The sequence below is a fragment of the Danio rerio genome, chromosome 22, assembly GCF_052040795.2.
Source record: "Danio rerio strain M-AB ecotype USA chromosome 22, GRCz13ab, whole genome shotgun sequence".
NCBI classification, from domain to species: domain Eukaryota; kingdom Metazoa; phylum Chordata; class Actinopteri; order Cypriniformes; family Danionidae; genus Danio; species Danio rerio.
In genome coordinates, this window is record NC_141042.1 from 35,552,194 (window position 1) to 35,560,496 (window position 8,303).

The following is an 8,303-nucleotide window of genomic DNA, read 5'->3' on the forward strand; positions in this document are numbered from 1 at the left end:
CACGTCAATCAAGGCTCAGCCTAAAGCGAGAACGTCAACGTGTCACCAGAGTCTCTCTTGAGCTTCACTTCAGTCAGGAACTACACAGAGCCGCTACTGCTGCCGACACTTGCGCATTTGTTAGGGACTGTGAAGAAATTTAAGGTGACTGAGTTCGTTTAAGCACATTTTTTTTTTCATATACAGTTGAAGAATTATTAGCTCTCCTGAATTATTAGCCTTCCTGCATGTTTTCCCCCAATTCCTGTTTACTGGAAAAAAAAAAAAAATTCCCCACACATTTCTAAAGTTTAATAACTCAACTCAAATTTTTTATCTTTGCCATGTTGACAGCACATAATATTTGACTAGATATTCTGCAAGACACTAGTATTCAGCTTAAAGTGGCATTTAAAGGCTTAAACTAGGATAATTAGGGTAAAGGTAGGGTAATCAGGCAAATCATTGTTTAACAGTGGTTTGTTTTGAGAAAGTAAAAACAAATATTGCTTAAGGGGGCGAATAATATTGACCTCAAAATGGGTTTGAAAATTAAAAACTGCTTCTATTTTAGTCCAAAGAAATAAAAAAAACTTTCTCTGGAAGAAAAAATTAAGTTGTTGTCCCGTGGACATTTCGGGAGACCGCAAAATCTTTTTGCTGTTAGAACTTTTTCGCGTCTCAAATGTCTCTCTTTTTTGCATTTCAAATGCCTTTTGCGGCCACGTTGTTCTCGTGTTAACCCACCAGAGGCCTTTGTTGAATGCTTTTTTTTTTTTTCGGCCAAATAATGAATAAATTAATGGGGTTAGACCAGGAATGTCAAAGCTAATTCCTGGAGGCCTGCAGCCTTGCACAGTTAAGTTCCAACCCTGCTCCAACACACTTACCGGTAGCTTTCAAACATGCCTGAAGGACTCAGTTAGTTTGACCAGATGTGTTCAATTTGGTTTGGAACTAAACCAGGGGTGCTTAACCCTGTTCCTGGAGATCTACCTTCCTGCATAGTTCAGCTCCTACCCTGACCAAACACACCTGAACCAATTTACTAGGACCTTAGTACAGTGCCAATACACTGTAAAAATAAAAAGTTATACTATACTTAAAGTTTTACAGCTAAAATCTTCAGGGCAGTTTTGAGTTTACTCAACTTAAATCAAGTTAAGTGAATAATTGGGTTAAAAGTTGAGTCAACTCAAAAATTCCCCGAAGTTTGTTGCCTAAAATTATAAGTTGAGTCAACTTAGTTTTTTACAGTGTATATAATAGTTCATGAAGTGTTAAAAGGATAGTTTACCCAAAAATGTACTCCGTTTTAATGTGCTATACGTTACATTTACTACCCCTATAGTGATTTCCAACTTTTTTTGTTTTCCGTTTTTTCTGTTTAATACAATAATATATTTTGAAGAATGATAGAAACCTGTAACCATTCACTTGCAAGAGGAAAAACTATGGAAGTCAATGGCTACAGGTTTCCATCATTTTGGAAAATAACTTCTTTTGTGAATCAAAGAATCTCATATAGATTTGTGTTAAGCGAAAAGTATGTAAATGATGACATAATTTTCAGTTTTGGTTGAACTGTCCCTTTAGGAGCACCATAATAAAAGTATTCAATAAATAAAGTCATTTAATCTAAAGCAGAATTACTTTTAATAACTCCATTGACATTTTGGAAGTAACATATTGTGTAATAAACCAATTTTTTCTTCTTATACATTTGTAAATCACTGTAATATTTACTTGATATCTTGTAATATGTATTTTTAATTGTATGATCTGTCCTATTTATAAATGAGTTCATGTCTTTGCAATATGACGAAGATTAGAGTGGAAATAGATTCATAAAAATGTTACTGTCAGCCATGTGAGAGCAGAGAACATTAATATAATATTAATATCAGACGATTGGACATGATTCATGGCTCCCTGGAATTATTACTTGCTATTTATACAGGATGTTTTGATGAATGAGGCGTCTAAAGCACCTATATACAGAACCTCACCTGTATGAATACATTGAATGTGTTTAAAAAATCTGCACACTAGGTCTCAGAATAAGGAGTTTGATTCAGTTAACACTAAAATGATGCACCAGGGTCGTATACTCGGCTCATTTCCGTTTTCGTGTTTGTCATCTCCTAATAGCGTCTATCAGACTGGAGTCTGATAATAAATGCATGAAATCTGCAGGTGAAGGCAAACCTGGGAATTGTGCTTTCTGAGGCGCAGAAAATCTGCTTGGGCTTCACAGTTCCTCAATAACACAATTTGAGGGAAAATGTTTCCATGTTCGGGATGAAATCACATGCTTGAAGTTGTGGAGCGAAGCATGAGATGTTTCGACGCATCTAAATGGCTTAATTGAATTACGTGTTATCGTGGCGTGAAAAGGGGAGACAGAATCACACAGCAGGAAACTCAGCAGACTGTAGATCTTTCTGCACACCTGCACAACTTGACACGGGGATAAAGGGAACACAGTGTGCGCTTTAAAATCATTAAACGAGCAAGGTGGGATTTTTTCTTTTTCTTTTTGAGGTCAAAATACTCGCTTTACCCGTTTTATTTCAAATAAATAATCCAAGTTTATATATATAAAAATTTGGATATATATACACATACATACAAATATATATATATATATATATATATATATATATATATATATATATAGCATTGACGCTTAAGTCCCGTGTGAATGGAGCGTTAGCGTACTTTAATGCATATTAAATATTCTCCCCAAATTATACAAATATTCTTACTTATGGACAATGGTTTTGTTTTAAATCTACTTATTCCAAAACGCATTTTTCAGAGTATATTATTTTGTCTTCCACAGAGACAGACACTGACTGCTAATAAGCAACGAGACCCTATATGAGCCAAAACTCTGAACGTCATTATAACTGAACAAAAACTATAAAAAGAGTTACAATTAGATCTGATCTTCCCTGCCATCTGTCAGATTCTCTCTCGCTCTCTCTCTCTTTGCAGACAAATCTTGGCAAAACAACGAAATGATGGAAAGTGGGGAAAATGGCAGAAGATAAGCTAGACTGCAGACTGTACAGTAATGAAAGTACCTCAGAGGCCAGTGAGCAGCGGCCAATAGATCAATAGTGCTCTGGAGATGCTCTGGCATCACTGTGACTCCAAGGTTGAGATAATTCACTTTGTTTTCATTTGAGTTGACTCTGTGGCTCAGCTCAATGATCTACTGTGGCTTCCTCAGGGGTCGTTGCTGCACTTGGAAACTGAAACTCTCCACCTTTTCACAGCCCTTTTACACTGAGGACCAGAGCTGTAACTGCCATAGATGCATTGGTCTGATAGGGCCCTGAGTTTGTGATACCAGGGCAGTTGCCTCTGACTATAACTATGTAAAGTTTCATGCAGTTGAGAATTGTTTTGGGAATAGAAAGTTTACATAATGAAGACAATTATGTGCTCTATTTTGAAGATCCATGCGCAAAGTACAAAGCTCAGGGCGGATTAAGGGCATGTCAGAATCCACTTTTTCTATTTTAAGGATGGAAAAATCCGCTTTGCGCAGTGGTATATGGTCTAAAAGGGTTGAGCTTATTTTCTTAATGGGTTCTAGATGTGTTTTGAGAATAAACCAATCAGAATCTCATCTCCTATTCCCTTTAAGAGTCAGTTGCGTCGCGCTATGGTGCATTTGCTATTTACATGGCGACTTTGTAAGTGGAAAAACTGAACGCTACACTAGAGAGAAAACAGTTAAACAGAGCATCTGCAGTGTGAGAATGAGATTTATCTCATTGTTATCATTATCTACTTTCACTCTCATGGATATAGGGAAACCTTTTATGCACAGACATCAATTAGCCTATACATAATTATTTTGTTTGTTAAACGCAAAGATTTGTTTCGAAACTATTTCTAAATTCAGTTCTAATTCCTGCAAATGAACAAATGAGCAATAATAACGAAATGTTGTCAAAAAACTGAGTTATATCCAAATACACAGATGACAGGTGGGCAAATCTAGGCTTGTTTTTAATAAAACAAATATAAATATGGGTTTTATAAATAATAATAATAATAATAATATTCAGCTTTTTCAGCTTTATTTGTATAGCGCTTTTACAATATCGATTGTGTCAAAGCAGCTTCACATAAATGGTCATAGTTACTGGATCAGGGTAGTTCAGTTTTTAGTGTTTAAGTTCAGTTCAGTTTAGCTCAGTTCAGTGTGGTTTAAAATCATTACTGAGAGTCCAAACACTGAAGAGCAAATTCATCGATGCGTAGCTTTACCGATCCTGAACCATGCAAGCCAGTGGCGACAGCGGAGAGGGGAAAAAAAAACACCAATAGGAGAGTGAAGAAAAAAAACCTTGAGAGAACCAGACTCAGCTCGCCACGACCATTTTATTTTCTCCGCTGGCCAAAAGTCTTGTGGAGAGCTGCAGTCTCAGCGGTAGAGGCTGGAAGCTGGCCTCAGCGAAGACTCGTCTGTCCCTGGAGCGTCACAGGAATCAGTCTCATGCTCTCCACTCCCCCCGTGACCACTCGCGCAGCAGCAGCTCAGGATACGGCCTGGTCCCGGATATGGACACCTTGGGATCATCTCGTCGCTGGTCTTGGATCCAATCAGTGACTCCGCATAATCTGAGGACCTCGGGATGAGTATCCCCAGGATTGTGTACTAACAATGACAGAAAATGCAAAGTTGCTATTTTCTAGGTTTACTACAAACTGTACTTTCATTCCTGTGTAATAATCAATTAATTTTGCTTCCATGTCGTTTGCAGCAGGCACAGCACCTGAAAGTAGTCCCCAGCAAGCAACTGTAACTTAGCATAAAAAAAAAAATGGACTGTGCCTTTAGGGCGGCACAGTCCCTCAGTGGTTAGTATTGTCACCTCAGCGAGAGGGTTGCTAGTTTGAGCCCTGGCTGGGCCAGTTGGCATCTCTATGTGGAGTTTGCATGTTCTTCCAGTGATCGAAATGGACTGTGCCTTTAGGGCGGCACAGTCCCTCAGTGGTTAGTATTGTCACCTCAGCGAGAGGGTTGCTAGTTTGAGCCCTGGCTGGGCCAGTTGGCATCTCTATGTGGAGTTTGCATGTTCTTCCAGTGATCGCGTGGGTTTCCCCCACAGTCCAAAGACATGTGGTGTGAGTGAATTGGATAAACAAAAACTGGCCTTAGAGTATGAGTGTGTGTGTGTGAGTGTTTCTCAGTACTGGGTTGTGTGGCTGGAAGGGCATGCACTGTGTTCCACTATGTGGCACTATGTGTTTTCCACTATGCTGTAAAAGTTGGCGGTTCATTCCGCTCCAGCAGCTCCTGATAAATAAGACACTAAGCCAAAGGAAAATAAATGAATGAATGAGTGTACCTTTAAAGTTTTATGTTAAGGGTGCTTTCTCTGGAACTTTGGGTCTCTGGACCCTCCTGTGTTTAAATGGGGTCCACACCCCATCTTAAGTCTTAAAATCAAACTATATTACTGCATTGAGTGCACGGCATAACCTTCAAACACTCAAATACCCCCTGGGCAGTTGTTTTGGCTTTAGCCATGTAAAGTTTAATGTTGCTACTGTATCTCTAAAATTGTAGGCAAGAAAGGCCTGCAGTACCATTGGTCCATAGGCGCTCTCAGGAACCAAAGTTTGATGCCCTGACCAATGTCACTGGCTATTGCTATGTAAGGCTCTAGATCAGGGGTCTCAAACTCGCGGCCCGCGGGCCATTTGCGGCCCTCAGTGCAATATTTTGTGGCCCGCGCCGACCGCTGTACACTGACAGAATCAGCGGAGCGGGAAAAGAGAGCGCTCCCCGCTCCGCTGATTCTATCCGTACACAGCGGTCACTGGCATTCCCCGCCCGCCGTGTAAACAAAGGGGCGGGGATGCCGGTGACGACACCACGCACCCCGCCCCTTTGTTAGACGCTGTGACGGGCGGGAAGTGTTAGGAGGGAACTCGCGCCGGCCAGAACCAAGGTAAGCTGTTCCCGCCCCTGCCTGCCACTTAGCTACCTATCTGCAGCCTGCCACTTACCTAGCTACAGCCTGCATCTTATATATATTATAGGTAGATACAGACTGGTACAGACTGATGTGACTGGAGTGGGGTGGGGGTGTTTTATTTATACATATATACGCCTTTTTTAGGAGAGGGAATGGAAGTTTTGAGTGAGTTCCCCCACTTTTTCCCCCACTTGAAGCGCTGTCAAGTCTCTGGCAGCAAGAAGTAGGCAAAAGATGCCATGTTCAGAAGAACTGTTCATAATCTTCACTCAATGTTCTATTAATGTTCAGGACACTTCATGTTCAGAAGAAATAATTAAAACTGTTAATAATGACATTTAAGGACTTTTTTTTTGTGAAATCCCTTATGCGGCCCAGCCTCACCCAGACTTTGCCTCCTGCGGCCCCCAGGTAAATTGAGTTTGAGACCCCTGCTCTAGATCTTCTCTAGCCTAAGAATTAAATTGTCATTTTAATGGTGTGAACTGGCATTTAAACCAGCATGACATAAATAAAGAAAACAGTAGCAAGCATTTATGATAAACCAGGATTCTATTTACAAATATACCGTTCCTGTTCTTGGTGTAAATGGGTCTTTTGCAGGGTTTTACTCTCTTTCTCCAGAATGTTACCTTGTTATAATTTAGCCCATAATGAAGAAACGACAAGTATGTGCATCTAATTTCCATACTTTATAGATTTCCGTCATTTGTTGGTTGACGCACTCATAAATTTGATCTATATGCAGATATGCGAGTGCTTCATTTCCGTGATAAAGCCGTATGTAAAAGTATGCAGGAAAGCAGAAGGCCGAGGTGAAATGTACAATGCGGCGCTCTCACGCCAACAAGATGCATTTGCATTTATTGTAGAGAGATGCAACAATGGCTTGCATTTGCCACATTGAGTTTACGTTCATTAGTATGGTAATATCTGCTGCCATCGAACGTCTAATTGCACGACTGCAATTTGTTCAGTAAATGCACGTGTTTGCGCATCTGTTAATTCAGTCTGTGTTTTGTATATGATGTATATAATGTAGCGTCTCTGCTTGTTGCTGGCTGTATGTGGGCGGAGTAATACACAGAGGTGAAGGGTGAAGAGGCCTTTGTAGGATGTTACTGGCAAAATCTTGCACGGCTATCAGCCAATCAGATTCAAGAACCAGACAGAAGTGTAGTATATATATATATATATATATATATATATATATATATATATATATATATATATATATATATATATATATATATGTATACATTAAAAAAAAATAATAAAAAAAAAAATATATATATATATATATATATATAATTTTTTTATGTATATATATGTATATTTATTTATGTATATATATATATGTATGATTGTATGTATGTATGTATATATATATATATATATATATATATATATATATATATATATATATATATATATATATATATATATTTATAGAACACTTCTGTCTGGTTCTTGAATCTGATATATATACATACATACATACATACACACATATATATATATATATATATATATATATATATATATATATATATATATATATATATATATATATATATATATATAGTTAAAGTCAGAATTATTAGCCCCGTCTTTGAATTATTTTCTCTTTTTTAAATATTTCACAAATTATGTCTAACAGAGCAAGGAAATTTTTACAGTATGTCTGATAATATTTTTTCTTATGGAGAAAGTATTATTTGTTTTATTTCTGTTAGAATAAAAGCAGTTTTTAATTTTTAAAAAAATCATTTTTGGGACAAAATTATTAGCCCCTTTAAGCTATTTTTTTTTTCGATAGTGTACAGAACAAACCATCGTTATAGACTGCCTAGTTCACCTTATTAACCTAGTTAAGCCTTTAAATGTCACTTTAAGCTGTATGAAGTGTCTTGAAAAATATCAAGCAAAATATCATTTACTGTCATCATGGCAAATATAAAATAAATCAGTTATTAAAAAAAGGTTTTTAAAACTATTATGCTTAGAAATGTGCTTAAAAATTTTTCCCTCCATTAAACTGAAATTGGAGAAAATAAAAACAGGGGTGCTAATAATTCAAGGGGTTAATAATTCTCACTTCAACTGTATATATATATATATATATATATATATATATATATATATATATATATATATATATATATATATATATATAATGTGGTTATATATAAATAATAAATCTCTAAAATCTTGGTTAGAATTTTTTTTCTTCTTTAGTTGTTTCTCGACTTGATTTCTGAGCCACTGATTAGCTTGCTGCTGTGAAATTCCTTAAGATTAAAAATATCTTTGTAAAAA